We start from the raw sequence: 18321 nt of genomic DNA on the forward strand, positions 1-18321 counted from the left end.
ACGTGCTAGACAAGTGCTCTATCATTGAACTACAATTCCAGCCCTGAGTTTGATGAATTTTGACCTTTGAATATACCTGTGTAATCACTACCCAGACACCAAGTCTCCCAGAGTCTTGATCTTGGATTTGCCAGATATTTGAACATACTGTCTCCTGATTTTTTTTTTCACCTTATATTACATCACATTTTTTCCCTATTGCATTAAAAATTACTTGTAAGCATGTGTCCCCATTTGGATATAACTTATTTAGCCTTTTTCTTTCTTTTTTCGATACCATGGATTGAACCTAGGAACCTTAACCATTGAGCCCCATCCCTTTTTTATATTTTATTTAGAGAGGGTCTCACTGAGTTGCTTAAGACCTCGCTAAGTTGCTGAGGCTGGCTCTGAACTTGTGATCCTCCTGTCTCGGCCTCCCGAGCTGCTGGGATTACTGGCATGAGCTACTGTACCAAGCCCTTTTGAAAGTGGAGTTGGCAAACTTTTTATCTTTTGTGTGTGTGTGTTTGTTAAGGTAAGGTCAGAGTTTCTTGTGAATTGGAAGTTCAACTTAAAGCAAATCTTTCAAAGGATTTAAAAGGATTGGAAAAGACCCAATTGAGTCAAATATATGAAAGATGATATATCATGAGCTTTGTAATGTTTTGAACAACCAATAAAAAAAAAAAAAAAGGATTGGAAAAGATTGTAAGAATTGTGACACCACAGTCTGGGGTTGGTGGAAACATCCAGGTTGTTTCTTGACTTTTTTTTTAAAATATTTATATTTTAGTTGTAGTTGGACATAATATCTTTATTTTTTAAATTTATTTTTATGTGGTGCTGGAGAATGAATCCAGGGCCTCCTTGCACATGCTAGGCGAGTGCTCTACCACTGAGCCACAACTCCAGCCCTTGTTTTTGTTTATAGCTTGAAGACTTATCTGTTATTTTTTTCTATTTATTGAGATAAAACACATAAAATTTACTATCTTAACCTTTTGAAGTGTATAGTTCAGAGACATTAAGTACATTCTCGTGCTTCTGTCTCTAGCACATTCTCAACATTCCATACCGAAAAATTCAGTCCCAATTAAACAATAACCCTCCATCCTTTTCTCCATGCAGCAGCAAATATTTTGTTAAAGGTTGCTATGGTCTGAATGTTTGTGCCCTCACAGAACTCAAATGTTGAAACCTAGCCCTCAGAGTGATTGTATCAGGAGATGGGGCCTTGGGGAGGAGACTGGTCATGAGTGGAGCCCTCAGGAACTGATTTGTGCCCTTATGAAAGAGACCCCAGAAAACAGCCTTGCTTCTTCCACTACATCAGGAAAAAGAAGGTGCCATCTATAAACTAGGCAGTACCAAATATTGCACTTCCCAGCCTCCAGAACTCTGAACAATACATCTGTTGTTTATAAACTCCCCAATTTGGGATGGATATATATATATATATATATATATATATATATAGAGAGAGAGAGAGAGAGAGAGAGAGTTGTTGTTGTTGTTGTTGTAGATGGACAGAATGCCTTTATTTTATTTGTTTATTTTTATGTGGTGCTCATGCATGCTAGTCAAGCACTCTACCACTGAACTAAATTCCCAGCCCCCAATTTGGGGTATTTTATGATAACAGTCTGAACAAAAAACTAAGACAAAGGTCCAGAATAATTATTTTAGGCTTTGCAGGCCATATGGTCTCAGCCATTGTAGCACAAAAGCAATCACAGACAATATGCAAACAAATAGGCATGGCTGGGTGCCAATAAAACTTTATTTACATAAACAATCTGCCAGCAAGCAGGCTGCAGTTTTCCACCCCATTTTAAAGCAACATGTTTCAAGGTTCCTTACAAATAATTTCTTCCATTTTCAAGCACAATTCTTTATTCTGGTCCAGTTTTGCCCTGTTGCTCACTGAATAAAGTAAATAAATAAATAAATTCTTGTTCTAGAGTTCACATGGATATGTCCAGTGACACAAACTAAGGTGGCATTTCTTTTCTTCTTTTTGTTTGTTGTTGTACTGGGGAATGAACCCATGGACACTCTAACACTGAGCTATATCCCCAGCCGTTTTAGATTGTTTATTTAGAGACAAGATCTAAGTGCCTGAGGCTAGTCTTGAATTTGCAATCCTCCTGCCTCAACCTCCTGAGTCTCTGGGATTACAGATACTTACCACTGCACCTGGTTTAAGATGTCATTTCTTTCTTTTTTTTAAATCTTTATTTATGTATTTTCATGTGGTGCTGAGGATCGAACCCAGGGCCTCATATGTGCAAGGCAGGCCCTCTACCACTGAGCCCCAGCCCCAGCCCCAGCCTAAGAAACCAATATTCCAAGGCTCCGTGAACATAGATGCTCTCAGTGTAGAACTGGAAGTGACTTTGAAAGTCACTCCCCGTGAGCCCTCTCCTGTCTATTGTCCCCTTGACTAGGCTTCAACCTCCCCAGCCTTGTGCACTTTCATGGAGTACAGACTTCATCTTCCTTCGCTCTGGATATGCTGGGTTGAACCATCCCATTGACATCCTTCCCAGAACTTCAGAATGAGACCTTATTTGGAAATAGGGTTGTTGCAGTTATAATTGTTTGAGGCTATACTGGAGTAGGGAGGACCCTTCATCCATTATGGCATCCTTTTGAGAATAGAAGTCAAACACAGGGAGAACGTGTGGTGCCAGAGGCAGAACTGGAGTGATGCATCTATACACCAAGTACAACAAGGATTGCTAGCACCACAAGGACCTTGCTTGGGGCTTTGGAACTATGAGCAAATAAATTTCTATCCTTTGAGGCCATCCAGTTGGCAGTTCATTGTTATGGAGCCCATGGAAACTAATCTTGTGATCTTCATGCTTCTGTTCCTTCTGACAGACGCTCTCTTCCCCTGGTCAACTCCTATTCCTCCACTAAACCTGCTCCCTCCTCAGGCACGCCTTCCTAGGTTCCTGGACTAGCCTGGCTCACTGGCCTCATTTTTCCTCATCTACCAGTGATCATGCATCATTCTCAGCTCCACAGGCCCAGGATAGGAGATTCTCTGGCCCAGTCGGGGCCTCCTCTCCCAGGTGAATCACTAATTCCTGTGGAAATGAAAGTCTAGTTTGCAGCTGCCAGGTCTCCAGGCTCCTCTCTTAGCGGAGGCCATACTCTGAGCTCCAGATGCACAGGTCTGCCCATCTGCTCACTTGAGGTTTCTGATGGGATGTATCACGTACTTCCCAAACTTCACATGATGGAAAGGAATTGTTTCATCTTTCCCCACAAAACCCCCTCCCCCAGCTCTGGTATTCTGCCTCAGAATAAGAACCATCCTTATCTGTCCAGTTGCTCAATCTATCTTCTTCCCCTCCACTGGTGCCACCTAACCCAAGCCACCATCTCATCTCACCTGGACCACTGCAGTGGTGTCCTTGGTGGTCCTTCTGTTACTTCTTCCCATCTCCAGATCATTCTGTCCATGGGATCTCGACCCAGCTTACCAAAGCTATAAAATCAATCAACAGTTTTCCAAGACCTTGAAAGTAAAATCCATAGTCTTGCTTCAGCCTGTAAGGTCATATGTGAACTGGCCCTGACCCTCTCTCTAACCCCATCCTCCACTCCCTCCCTCTCTCCTGGTGTATCAGTTTGCACAGGCTGCTGTAACAAAGTAGCATAACCTGGGTAGCTCAGACAACAGAAATGAATTGCCTTTCAGTTCTGGAGAATAGAAGTGTGAGATTAAGGTTGGTAGGGTTAGCTCCTTCTGAGGATTATGAATGAGAATCTGTTCTAGGCATTTCTTCCCTTCTGGTGTTTGCCACCACTCTCTGGTGGTGTTTGGTTTGTGGCCACATTGCCCTGATTTCTGTCTCAATGTTCACATGGTGTCCCTTTGGGTGTGTATGTCTGTTTCCCCTTTTTATAAGGATACCAGTCACTTTGGGTTAGGGCCCATCCTAAGAACCTCATTTTAGCCAGGTACAGTGGCGCATGCCTGTGATCCCAGCATCTGAGAACGCTGAGACAGGAGGATCCCAAGTTCAAAGCCAGCTTCAGAAATGGTGAGGCACTAAGCAACTCAGTAAGACCCTGTCTCTAAATAAAATACAAAATAGGGTTCCCCCGCCCTATTTTGGCTCAGTAGTCGAGTGCCCTTGAATTCAATCCCTGGTACAAAAAACAAAAAACAAACAAACAAAAAAGGGAACCTCATTTTAACTCAATAGCCACTGTGAAAACCCTATCTCCAGTCACATCACATTTTGAGGTACTGTGGGATAGGATGATAACATATGAATTTTGTGGAAGTTCAAATGGTAACACCGGGTTTTGACTTTCCAAGCTCTTTCCTGTCTCAAGACCTTGCTGCATGTTCTTTTCTGCCTGGATAACCCTCCTGACTCCTTTGGATGAACAGGGCCTTATCTTCCTTTAGATCTCAGCTTATATGTCATTTGAAAGTCAATAAGTCTTCATTGCTGGGTTTCTACAATGTACAGAACATTAGACTATAAATTCCCCCCCCCTTTTTTTTTATCCCCAAGATATAGGATCTTGCTGAGTTGCTCAGGCTGGCCAAGAACTTCTGGGTTCAAGCGATCCTTGTGTCTCAGCCTTCAAGTAGCTGGGACTGCAGGCACACACCACTGAGCTAGGGATTGAACCTAGAGTGTTTTACCACTGAGCCACATCTGCAGCCTCTTTTGTATTTTATTTTGAGACAGGGTCTTGCTATGTTGCTAAGGCTGGCTTTGAACTTAGTTCCTCCTGCCTGAGTCTCTGGAGTCGCTGTGACTACAGAAGCATGCCCCATGCCTGGCTTCTACTATACATTCTTTTCTTTTCTTTTCTTATTTTTGGTACCAGGGATTGAGCTCAGGGGTACTTGACCACTGAGCCACATCTCCAGCCCTAGTGCCTCCCTTTTGCTGAGGCTGGCTTTGAACTCATCATCCTTCTGTCTCAGCCTCTACCATACATTCTTAAAAAGTTAAAACCTGTAATAGTCAAGACTCATTCAGGTATGAGCAGAAATCCAATCTCAACTGGCAGAAGAGGAAGGCTGTCACTCGGCTCTCATAAAGGGATGTCCAGGGTGGAGCTGACTTCAGGGACAGTTGTCCTATATCTGCCTAACTCACTAACCCCCAGAGCTCCATGATTTTCCCTGTGTGGCCTTACTCTCCCCTTGGCAGGCAGGCCTTCTCCAGGTGGTCAGTGCAGAAAAGGGACAGAGCTTCATGTCTCCTCAACCCAGCTCACTGCCACCTTCTCCCTCTAGCCTCCACGTTCAATCCCAGGATAATTGTGCTTAACCCAGTCTGACGAACCCATTTCTTCATCTGAGACAATCACTCTGGCCCTGACTGGCCAGATCTATGTCATGAATCAGAGCCAATGATATGGCTTTTAGAGCAACTGTGATGGGGCTGAGGGGCTCTCCAGAGAAGGAGAGCTCTCCTTCTCTGGCTGCTCTCCAAACAAGGTATAACGGATGCTGGGCCAGACAGCTGCTCTCCAAACAAGGTATAATGGATGGGCCAGGCAGAGGAAACAATTGACATCCCCAATAAACCCATCCCACTACAAACTATTTTTTAGTTCTTGGTGGACACAAACAACATCTTTGTATGTGGTGCTGAGGATCAAACCTGGGCCGCACGCATGCCAGGTGAGCGCGCTACTGCTTGAGCCACATCCCTAGCCCCTACAAACTGGATCTTAAAAGAGTCTTAGTAAGGGGTAGGGGTATAGCTCAGAGGTGGGGCACTTGCCTGGTAAGCACGAGGTCCTGGGTTCTGATCCCCAGCACAGGGGGGAAAAAAAGTGAATGACAAGAACTTAGATTTCATTAACTGCTGTTGGATTCAGGAAATATTTTATGTACCCTACCAAATCCCTACTCCCAAAACTTCACAATGCAAACCAGTCACTAGAATTCAATATCATGAAGCTCCCTGCTCTAGGGACCCAAGAAAGGGTGCACTGAATCCTCCCCTGTTGTAGAGGTCAAGGAAAAATATTAAAAAAAAAAAAAAGGTGATTTATGCTGTTTTTAAGTTAGAGTAAAAAGACTGGCTGGCTGAAAGGAGTGGGGTGGGTCATTTGGCAGAGGGAACCACAAAAGCAAAGGCAGAGAGGAGGAAGTCCTTGGAGCACCCAAGAATGACCAGGGATTCCCGAATGTAGGTGTCATGTGTTAGAGTAGAGTGGTAACGCATTCCTGTGGATTTAATCCACCAGCTTCATGACAATTAGTTACAATAGTCATAGGAAACTCATACAGGTAAGGTAGGGTGTGAGAAGGAAATAGGGTCAGGTTATGAAGATTGTGTTCATCACCCCATATGTCCCATCCCATGCAGGGTAGGGAAGTGAGACACCTGTATGGGTGCCACAATTTGATGGGTGTCTTAGAGAACCCTGGTACAGCTGGGCACAGTAGCACACACTTGTAATTCCAGCAGCTCCAGAGGCTGAGGCAGGAAGAACCAAAGTTCAAAGCCAGCCTCAGCAATGATGAAACACTAAGCAACTCAGTGAGACCCTGTCTCTAAATAAAATACAAAAAAAGGCTGGAATTGTGGCTCAGTGGTTAAGTTCAATCCCTGGTTTCAAAAAAAAAAAAAAAAAAAAAAAGCAAGAGAGAGAACCCTGGTGTAGTCAGGAGTAGGGAGTAACTTGCCCATGGTCAGCTTGCTAGCAACGAGTAGGACTGGCTTTCAACCCAGGGCAGTCTTACCTTGGGATGTCGTCCTGGCCAAGAAGAGGATAAGGGATGAAATTCTGGACACACAGGGTCTAAAGGTTCTGCAGGATGTCCAGCTGGGAGTGAACAGCAGGCAGGTGGGTCCAGGAGCTAAGACCAGAAAAGATATGGGGATTTATCACTGTAAAGTGTGGTCAAGGCAACATGTATCCAGGAACAGAGTGTAGATGTTAGATGACAGGAGGGCTAAGGTGGGAGTAAAAGAGACAAAAGGCCACCTGAGATGTGGCCAGTATGTCATGAGATCAGTCTCATCTAGGTGACCTCAGGGACAGTTGTCCTGTGTGGCCTTATTCTCCCCTTGGCAGGCAGGCCTTCTCCAGGTGGTCAGTGGTTCAACATGGGGCAGAGAGACTAACCAGGATAGCAACAGAAGAAAGGCCCCTGCCTTAGGTCATTGGTGACCACTGCCAGAGCACTCTGAGTGAAGTGACAGGGCTGGACACCTTGTTACCTAGGACAAAAGAAGGCAAAAAAGTTGGGCAGCAGGGGCAGCAGTTGTAGACCAGGAGATTGGCAGCAGGAGGAAGGAGAATGGTCTGCAGGGGCTCAAGGGAGGCACAGCAGGTTTGGGCTTATTAATTGGTTGGGGGACACTTGACCATGTTCATAGGGACACGGAAATCCAGCAGAGATCAGTGCTGATTGCTTTCTCCTCCTTTCTCCTAAGTGCAGTTTTCCTTTGGGGAACTGCCTTTCCCTGTTTCTTGGTTTGCAGGGCCTCCTGCTCTGGAAATAATCATGGGTCACAGTCTTACCCAGTGACCATTAGCCTAGAACTTTTTTCCCTCTATTTTTTACTGGTGCATTGTAGTTACACATAATGGTGGGATTTGTTATTACATATTCATACATGCACACAATACAACAGGTAATCTGGCCAGTATCATTCCCTAGTATGTCCCCTCTCCCCACCTCCCATCCCTTTCCTCTACTTTATCCCTTAGATTTTCATGAGATACCCCTCAACACACACCTTGCTTTTCCTTTTTTCTCTCTAGCTTTCATATATGAAAGAAAACAGGCAGCTTTTGACCTTATGAGTTTGCCTTATTTTTCTTAACATAATGTTCTCAAGTTCCATCCATTTTCCTGCCAATGATATAATTTCATTGTTTATTGCTGAATAAAACTCCATGATGTATATACATCACATTTTCTTTATCCATTCATCCACTGATGGACACCTAGGCTGATTCCATAGTTTTTTTGTTTTGTTTTGTTTTAAAGAGAGAGGGGAGAGAGAGAGAGAGAGAGAGAGAGAGAGAGAGAGAGAGAGAGAGAGAGAATTTTTAATACTTATTTTTTTTTTTAGTTCTCAGCGGACACAACATCTTTGTTGGTATGTGGTGCTGAGGATCAAACCTGGGCGACACGCATGCCAGGTGAGCACGCTACCGCTTGAGCCACATCCCCAGCCCCTGGTTCCATAGTTTTAACCCTAGAACTCTGGCTCAAGCTCTATCTCCTGGGATTGCCAAAGCATCAGAATGAAGGCCTGAAGCCATCTTCAGGACCTGTCTGTAGTGATGTCAATCCAGATGATAACAGAGCCAAGAGATAGAGAGGGACATTGTTTGAGCCCCACAGCATTCCTCAGCTTGTTTGTCCTTGGCTTTTGTTCCATTTGGAAAAAAAAAAAAAAAAGAGCCCTGCCTCATGACATTTGTTACCTGGATTGCCAAATTGGTCAGGATGGAAGCCAGGGGTTACTGAGGGACATCTTTTTTGAAATGAGCCTTCCCCTCAATTCATCAGATTTGGGGCATGTAGCTGCTCCAGAACCAAGAATTAATAGAGAGAGTGGATGATCAGCCTCTGCTGGGGCTGGGACTGGGCTTGGATTCTGCTGAGGCTCAGGGCTGCGTGGGAGAAAGGGATGTCTGAATAAAGTGGGAGTTCCTGGAGAAAGGAAAACCGGATGCTGGCAAGGAACCCACAGTGAGGTGAAACGCTGGAGCAGCAACAGGCAGGGAAGAGGCTTCAAAGGAAGAGGAGCTAAATTTAACCCTTAATTAAATCCCAGACTTTTAGTAGTATATATAAAGAAGAAGAAGAAGAGGAAGAAGGAGGAGGAGGAGGAGGAGAATAATAATGATCATAATAATAATAATAATAATAATAATAATAATAATAATAATAATAATAATAATGGAGTTTCATTTCTGACTTTGAATATTGTTTTGTCCCCTCTGCCCTAGAAATTTTGTAACTTGTGTCCTCCATAGAGGCACAATAATCCTTTTTATCATTGAGCCTTTGCAAAAAGTGCCATTTCATAATGAAAGTCAAGGTCATAATAATTAAAGAAGGCTCTAACATGAAGCCAACATACAGGGTTTTTTAAAAATATTTTTATTTTTTAGTTGTAGTTGGACACAATACCTTTATATTATTTATTTATTTTTTTGTGGTGCTGAGGATCAAACCCATGGTCTCACACATGCTAGGCGGGCGCTCTACTGCTGAGCCACAACCTCAGCCCCAGTTGTTGTTTTAACTGAAATAAAATGCATATAACATATATAAAATTAACCACTTGTAAGTGAAAAATTCCACCACACTTAGTGCATTTACCATGTGCTGTAGCTGCCTCTATCTACCCTCTAAATATCTCATCATCTGAAAGGAAATGATGAGATGTACTACACTCCCTTTCCTCCCCTCCTCCTGAGCCCCTGGCAACCATCAATCTGCTTTCTGGCTTTATGAATTTGCTGGTTCTGGATATTGTATATAAATGGAATCACACAAGATAAAACTTTTGGTGTTAGGCTTCTTTTACTTGGCATTATGTATGTGATGTTCATCCATGGTTGTATGTTATCAGTAATTTCTTCTATGGCTAAATAATAATCTTTTGCATGGGTAGACCATATTTTGTTTATCCATTCATTCATTAATGTCTATTATTTGGCTTATTTAACCTTTTGGCTATTGTGAATAGGGTTGCTATGAACATATACTTACAGGTATTATTTTGAATGCCTGTTTTAAATTTGGGGGTTATATAACTAGGAGTTAAATTGTTGGATCACAAGGTAATTCTAGATTTAACATTTTTTTTTGTACTAGGGACTGAACCCAGCCCTTATTTTTTTTCCAAATTTTGAGAAGGCCTTGCTAAATTGCATAGGGCCTCCCTAAATTGCTGAGGCTGGCTTTCAACTTAGGATCCTCTGGCTTCAACCTCCTGAGCTGCTGGGATTACAGGCATGAGCCACCGCACAAACAGAAAAGTTTCTGCTCTATGGAGGACATCATGGGAAAGGAAGTGGTGGTACAGAAGGTGGGGTGAACGGGAGACGAGATGACACCTGTAATAATGAGAGCTATATAGCATGTTGCTTGGCTAGAGAGAGTGATCCATTAGAGAAGAGGGGCACTAGGGGTGTCCTTTGGTAGAAGAGACACGACAGGATGTAGATAGTAAATAGGTCCTGTGAGCATAATGAACATGTGTACAAACATCAACAACTTTCATATGAAGTCCATTTCTGTGAATCTGAACCCCTTAGGGCTTGATAAAGAATCTAATCTAATCTCCTAATCTTTTGTTTGGCAGTGCTAGTGACTGAACGCAGGGTCTTGCACAGGATAAGCACATACTCTTATCACCACCACTGAGATACAGCCCAGCCATCTTCTTTCCAAGGGCATCTGTTAGGAGTTTATTATTGATTGCTACCTTCCTATTGTGGTATTCAGAAAATTGATCATTTTAAACTTATTGTGGTTCTGGGGATTGAACCCAGACATTCTGCATGCTGGGGAAGTGCTCCATCATCTAAGCTTCCTCATCAGCCCAGACATAGTTAAATGTACAGTTCAGTGACAAGCACAATGTTGTGCAACTCATAATGGGTTGCATTGTGACTCTTTCCAAAACTCTGACATCACCCTAAATAGAAATTATACCCATTAAACTCTATTTCCCCACTCTCCCCTTTCTCTGACCCCAGTAACCATCATTAAACTTTATGGCTAAGGATTCAACTACTCTAAGGACCTCATATGAGCAGAATCAGAATATTTGTCCTTTTGTGTCTGGCTTATTTCACTTAGCATGATGTCTGAAAGGCAAATCCATGATGTAGCATGTGTCAGAATTTTCTTCTTTTAAGGCTGTATAATATTGTATTATATCTATTCAGTAATTCACAAATAGATAAACACAATGTGATTTTAATTGTTGTTTTTTAAAAACTGTGCTTCTGGGGCTGGGGAGTTGGTAGAGTGCTTCCCTTGCATTCACAAGGCCATAGGTTCAAACCCCAGCACCACAAAAAAAAAAAAAAAAAAAAAAGAAAGAAAGAAAGAAAAAGAAAAAAAATTGTGCTTCTGTGACCAAGGGCCCCATTCAGGCTACCCAAGTGCTCTACTACTGAGCCACACCCAAGTCCTATTGCTAGTTTTTTTACTTAAAAAAAAAAAATTAGTTAGCTGGGTGTGATATGTGTGTCTGTAATCCCAGCAACTCCAGGGGCTGAGGCAGGAGGCTAGAGGATCACAAGTTCAAGGCCAGTCCATGCAACTTTTTTTTTTTTTTTTTTTTTTTTTTGTGGTGCTGGAGATTGAGCCCAGGACCTTCTGCATGCAAGGCAAGCACCCTACCAACTGTGCTATATCCCCAGCCCAGTCTGTGCAACTTTTGAAACCTGGTTTCAAAATAAAAAAATAAAAAGGTCCGGGGATGTAGTTCAGTGGTAGAGCACTTACTTAATATGAGCAAAGAAAGCTCCAAAAAAAAAAAAGAAAGAAAGAAAAAGAAAAAAAGTCATACTTAGGAAATATCTTCTTTTCATTCATTTGCCTTATTTTCTCTCCTTCCTCTCTTCTAGACCTTCATTTATTTGAATATTTTCTTTCTTTCTTTTTTTTTTTTTTTTTAAAGAGAGAGTGAGAGAGAGGGGGGGACAGAGAGAGAGAGAGAATTTTAACATTTATTTATTTTTTTTTAGTTCTTGGCGGACACAACATCTTCGTTTGTATGTGGTGCTGAGGATCGAACCCGGGCCGCACGCATGCTAGGCGAGCGTGCTACCGCTTGAGCCATATCCCCAGCCCTATTTGAATATTTTCAAGCACCTTATAAGATTCCCTCCCTCTTCAAATCTAGTATTGCTGAGCATTCTGCTAACCATTAATGCCCTTCAAGGAGTTGGGGAAAGGAAAGATTTAAGGTCAGCCTGAAATCAATGGTGTATTTGTAAAGTGGTGTAATAATATTGCCCCATAAAACGAGATCAAAGGGTATGCTCAGCACTCTGAGGAACAAAAGTGAAAACCATAGATTCACAGACCAGGCCAAAATCTGGATGAAAGCTCTCTATACCTTTTCATCTCTGTTTCCTAAACTTTTGTTTGGCAGTGCTAGTGACTGAACGCAGGGTCTTGCACAGGATAAGCACATACTCTACCACCACCACTAAGATACAGCCCAGCCATCTTCTTTATCTTACCTTTACAAGCAGGGCATGGGCCATCCAGCATTTGCCCAGTTCTTTCATGTTCCTGTAACCTCTGAAAGGTCCCTTGAGAATATCCAAGTATGAAGAACAATGAGGAACAACTTTCCCAGGGTCATGCATTTGCATTTCTTTCGTCCTTTTTTTTTTCTTTTTCTATAGAAAAAGATGACTAATTCTTTACTCCCCCAACCCTACTTTTTTTTTTTTTTTTTTTTGGTACCAGGAATTGAACCCAGAGTGCTTAAACTCTGAGCCACATCCCCAGCCTCTTTATATATTTTATTTAGAGACAGGGTCTTGCTAAGTTGCTTATGACCTTGCTAAAAGGCTGAGGCTGGCCTTGAACTCTTAATCCTCCTGCCCCAGGCTCCTGAGCCGCTGGGATTACAGATGTATTCCACCATGCCTGGCTCTTTACTCCCTTTAAAAAGTGATTTTGCAACTGTGACCCATCAAGGAGTAGAATCCTATTTTTCCTACTCCACAGTTCTGGGCTTGGTCATGTGTTTTGTTTTGGTTAATGTGACATTAGAAAAATTGACACAAGAAAAGACCTGTAAAGTGCCTGTGCATGGGGCTTGCCTTTTCTTGCTGCTCTTGGGAACTGGCGGCCCACCATCATGTAAATAAGCCCAGGCTAGTCCACTGGATATTAGAGAACTATGTCTAGTCCTATGACCCCAGCTGACACAAGGCAAGTCTGCGAGGCCATAGCCTATTTGGACTATGAAAGAGACCAGAACAGGAGATTTGATCAGTTCATTCATTTGCAGAAAAAAGTCGCTAATCACTTTGGAGATTCCAAGGATTTCAGGATTTGCATGCCAGGAAATCATGAAAAAGACTATATATATTTCATAATTATTACAAGCAGCATACCTGGCTGCTAACCATAATATGAAATTTGCATTCCTTTCCTCTTGAAACAATGATTCTCCAGTGAGAATCAGCAGGTTGTTTTGAGGGTTAAACAACCAAGTTATTGTGTAGAAAGCACTCAGAATATAGTTGGCACATAGTGGATGCTTTATAAGAGGCTGCAGTTCTTATTATCATTCTCTATCCCTGGTCTTCCTTAGGGGAAAAGATATATTTTTGGTAATAGGGGTAAGACAGTGAATATTGTTAAATCTGTATCTGATTCAGCTCCATAAAAAGAAGCCAGGTCCCTACTCTAGGATCACCATGTCACTATTAATTATATCGGTCTCCTCCCGGTTCCATTGTAAGGCTCATGGTATTCTATAGCAAACAAACAAGATCCCTTGCTCATGGCCAGTTCAGCTGTCACTGGTGCTGCACACATCCATTTTAAATTGCTTCTTGCGTTCTTCAAATGGTACAAACTTCAAATCTTCATCTTTCTATAAATCTGTGGCCCTCAAACAACAGGATGTCCACAAAATTCACCCAGAAAAGGGAGTGAATAAAAACAAAAAGGGGAGAAGGAGAAAAAAACAAAAGGCTGAGTTTCTTTAAATTTCTGGCTCTGCACAGCACAAGCATTTCCAATGAAAAATAAAGAATTCTTTCTTCTATGTCTATTTCAGCTGGCATCCAGCTTATGCCTTGTGAATAATTTCACTGCATCATTATTCCATCCCACAAGGTAAAACAAAACGAGCAACTTAACAACCAGAAGTGTGCTTATTTGGGGGGAATGGTTCATTTAAAGGCTTTTCAAATACTGTTGCTGTATTCTATTTTGCCATACTCCCTAAGATTTTTCAAAGCTATGAGAAATTTGTTACTTTGCACACAAGGTGTATAAATAATGCCTCCCTGGAAGCCCCCACCCCATATACTTTCATTTTATTGCTTTCAGCCTTTTGGGATTCCTGGAGTGTCTACAAATAGATTAGCCTCTAAGAATTCTGAAAAACCATGGTTAGAAAAATCCATTGGTTTAATTGGCCATGGTCCCATTTTGAAAATTCCATCTGCTCTTTTTTTTTTTTTTTTTTTAAATGAGGATTGGTCTTTACAAAAACTTGAAGAGGATGGAATTTTAGGGGTGCAAGTTAGTTTTGACTTGAATTAATTTTCATGCTTTTTGAAAGTGAAATCAAGAGCATTGACTGAATAATGTATCATCATACATTAAACACGATGGAATGAAGCAAGCTGAAAAGAAATGATTGCAGAAAAATGAATTGCTGGGAATATCAGGTCATGTGACATGTGCTATTGTAGTTAGTGACAGCAAATCACTCTTTGCATTTTGCCATGCATGTGGCTCCATCCATTTAACATCTCAAAATCTAGAGACTTGATTAATCATTAAAGTGAAGAAAATTAACAGGCTAACAGAAAGAAAGGATGGAAAAAAGAGAGAAAGAAAATAAAATAACAGGCTAATAAAAGGGCCAGTGGCTTATTGAAGGGTCACTGAAAAATCACATATCAAGCAAAGAATTCACAGTACTAAATCCCAATTCTGAGTCTTTCTCTATATGCTTTCTCACTTGAGACTTTTTTCCAATTTCTGAAATACTGATTGGTCATAGTTGTTATTAAGGTTTAAATGCCAGCAATACTTCTTAGTATCAGAACTCCTTTAGGACATTATTCCTCATTTTTTGATGATAACTCTTCAAAGAGACTTGTTAGTTGTTTTTTTTTTTTTTTTTTGAAAGAGAGAGAGAGAATTTTTTAGTATTTATTTTTCAGTTTTTTCTGTGGACACAACATCTTTATTTTTATGTAGTGCTGAGGATCGAACCCAGTGCCCCAAGCATGCCAGGCGAGTGCATTACCGCTTGAGCCACATCCCCAGCCCTACTTGTTAGTTTTAATAGTTGCCTGAAAACCCATTTTAACTCTATGATATTAATTCCTGACTCCAGCATTTGTCCTTAAAGAACTATAAATGCAGTCAGCTACAATAGCTCTTGCCTGTACTCCCGGTGACTCAGGAGGATGAGGCAGGAAGATTGCAAGTTTGAGGCTAGCCTTGGCAAATTAGCAAGACCCTGTCTCAAAATAAGAAATAAAAAGGGTCCGGTGCAGTGGCATGCCTATAATCCCAGTGGCTTGGGAGGCTGAGGCAGGAGGATTGCCAGTTCAAAGCCAGCCTCAGCAAAATGTGAGGCACTAAGCAACTCAGTAAGACCTGTCTCTAAATAAAATACAAAATAGGGCTGGGGATGTGGCTCAGTGGTTGAATGGTCCTTAATTCAATACCAGGTACCCCCCAAAATTAAAAAAAAATAAAAAATACATGAAAACAGCTGGCAGTATAGCTCAGTGATAAAGCACCCCCATGTGGGTTCAATCCCTAATGTCCCCCCCCCAACCCAACCCCAACCCAAACCCCTCTAAATATACTTAGAAATCAAAGGAAAAACACTTTTTATCGGTCATTGATTAGTAAATCTATTGCTGCAAAATAAATTGCCCCACAATTTAGCAGCATAAAACAATATGAGGGTTATTGGCTTAACTGAGTGTCTGTAGCTCAAGGTCTCTAAGAAAGCTGAATAAAATGTCGGCTGGGGGGCTGGGGTTGTAGCTCAGTGGTACAGTGCTTGCCTAGCATGTGTGAGGCCCTGGGTTCGATCCCCAGCACCATGTAAAACTAAATAAACAAAATAAAGGTATTGTGTCCATCTACAACTAAAAGTCTTAAGGGAAAAAAAAATGTAGGCCAGAGCTGTAATCAGATGGAGGCTTGAGTGGGGATGCTTGGTTTCTAGGCTCACTCACATGGCTGTTGGTAGTCAGCAGGTCCTCACTCTTGGTTGGAGACCTCAGTTCTCAGTTCCCTGTGGGCCTTTCCATGGGTAAGCTCACAACTTGGCAGCTTGCTTTCCCTAAAGCAGGTGAGTTAAGGAAGGACAGTTGCCATAGTCTTTTTGTGCCTGAATTTTAGAAATGAAAGTCATAATTTCCCCAAGTTTTAGTTAGAAAGGAGTCATAATGTGTAGCTTTTATTTGAGTGGCAATTATTTCACAGGGTCTAAACACCAGCAGGCAAGGAGTTTTTGGGACTATCTTAGATGATTGCCTCGACATTATTTATTTTAAGCTGCGTTACTCTGGCATTTTCCTCTCTCCTTTTTCCCCCTTTCTAAAAAACTTAAACTTTATTTATTTATTTTTTTATGCAGTGCTGAGAATCAAACCCGGAGCCTGACCTATGCTAAGCAAGCATCGCTCTACCACTGAGCTATAATGTGAGCCTGACATTTTCTCTCTTTTTCCCTTGGTGTTGGGATTGAACCCAGGGCCTGTGTATGCTAATCAGAAGCTCTATCATTGAGCTACATACACCTCAGCCCACTCTGATATTTTAATGTAAAGCTAAAGCCGCCCCCCCTCTTTTTTTTAAGAGAGAGAGAGAGAGAGAGAGAGAGAGAGAGAGAGAATTTTTAAAATATTTATTCTCTAGTTTTTGGTGGACACAACATTTTTATTTTATTTGTATGTGGTGCTGAGGATCGAACCCAGCACTCCGCGCATGCCACCTCCCCAGCCCAAGCTAAAGCCCCTTGATACAAAGTTGCTGTTAAATAACTCTCAGCTATCTGGATTTGAGGTGAAGAGTTTGCAATAAAAGATATTCATTGGGGCTGGGATGGCTCAATGGTAGAGCACTTGCCTCACATGTGTAAGGTACAGGGTTCAATTCTCAGCACTGTGAGTATAAATAATAAAATATTATTATAAAATAAAGGTCTGTCAACAACAACAACATCAACAACAAAAAGATATTCATTGTTTTTAGTTGATGATCCTCTCTCCATGAAGAAGAAGGGAGTGTTTAAAATAGAGTTAACTGGGAGCTGGGCACTATGGTGTATGCCTATAATTCCAGTGACCTGGGAGGATGAGGCAGGAGGATTGCAAATTCAAAGCTAGTCTCAGCAACTTAGTGAGGCCCTGTCTCAAAATAAAAAATAAAAGGCCGGGGATGTGGTTCAGTGGTTAAGCACTTCAGTGTTCACTCCCCAATTTAAAAAAAAAAAAGGTAAAAATAAGTAGTTTGCTCCAGCACTCAGTAATTCCATCTGTAGGAACCTATCCAAGAGAAATGAAAATGTCCACATGAAGACAGATATTCACAGCAGCATTGAATAAATGCCCCAAACCTGAAACCATCAAAATGTCTGTCAACTGGGAAGCAGAGACACAAAATGAGTTGAATATATCCAGTAATAGAATACTATTCAGCAATGATAGGAATGACACATAAGACATGTTGTTATTAAAACTCAAAAACATGATGCTAAGTGAAAGGCAGCAGACACCAAAGACCATTTGTTGTAAGATTCCATTTTCATGAAATGTCTAGAATATGCAAATGTATATACATAGAGAAAGCAGATTAGTGGTTGCCTTGGGCTGAAGATGAAATCCAGGAGAAACTGCACATGGGCATGAAGGGTCTTTGGGGGTGATGATATGTTTTGAGATTAGTGGCAATGGTAGTAAGACTACAAATTTACTGAGCATCATTGAATCATACACAAAATAGGTGAATTTCATGATATGTAAATCATGTCTCAATAAAACTTCAATTTTTTGCAATGATACTGGATTAAAACTTGAGCTTTCTCAGCCTTTAATGAAACCAAATTCAGCCATGTCAGCTTCAGGCCTTCATATTCAACTCTTTTTTTCTTCCCATCTACCTGGAATTTGGGCCTATGATTGAATTCTGGGAGCTTGGTTAAAGATATAACTGTTGGGGTTGGGGTTGTGGCTCAGAGGAAAGAGCACTCGCCTAGCATGCATGAGGCTCTGGGTTCCATCGTCAGTATCACATAAAAATAATTGTATTGTTTCCATCTACAACAACAATTTTTTTTTTTTTTTAAAAAGATATGTTAAGGGGCTGGGGATGTGGCTTAAGCGGTAGTGCGCTCGCCTGGCATGCGTGCGGCCCGGGTTTGATCCTCAGCACCACATACCAACAAAGATGTTGTGTCCCCCGAGAACTAAAAAATAAATATTAAAAAATTCTTTCTCTCTCTCTCTCTCTCTCTCTCTCTCCTTTAAAAAAAAAAAAAAGATATGTTAAATCATCAAAAGTCAAAGAAGAAGGCTGGGGATGTGGCTCAAGCGATATCGTGCTCGCCTGGCATGCGTGCGGCCCAGGTT

General features: G+C 41.6%; 2 long non-coding RNA genes across 2 annotated transcripts; one reads left to right on the top strand and one right to left on the bottom strand.

Annotated features, from left to right (window-relative positions):
* Positions 1-1740: 1740 nt before the first annotated feature.
* Positions 1741-6811, bottom strand: LOC144375236 (uncharacterized). Its single transcript, XR_013434815.1, has 2 exons — positions 6722-6811; positions 1741-3481 (listed from the first exon to the last, which is right to left on the bottom strand). It is a non-coding gene; the product is annotated as an uncharacterized LOC144375236 (long non-coding RNA).
* A 1242-nt stretch (positions 6812-8053) lies between these two features.
* LOC144375237 (uncharacterized) lies at positions 8054-18200 on the top strand. Its single transcript, XR_013434816.1, has 2 exons — positions 8054-8133; positions 16329-18200. It is a non-coding gene; the product is annotated as an uncharacterized LOC144375237 (long non-coding RNA).
* Positions 18201-18321: the final 121 nt, after the last annotated feature.

Source organism: Ictidomys tridecemlineatus, chromosome 2 (assembly GCF_052094955.1).
Source record: "Ictidomys tridecemlineatus isolate mIctTri1 chromosome 2, mIctTri1.hap1, whole genome shotgun sequence".
Classification (NCBI taxonomy): Eukaryota; Metazoa; Chordata; class Mammalia; order Rodentia; family Sciuridae; genus Ictidomys; species Ictidomys tridecemlineatus.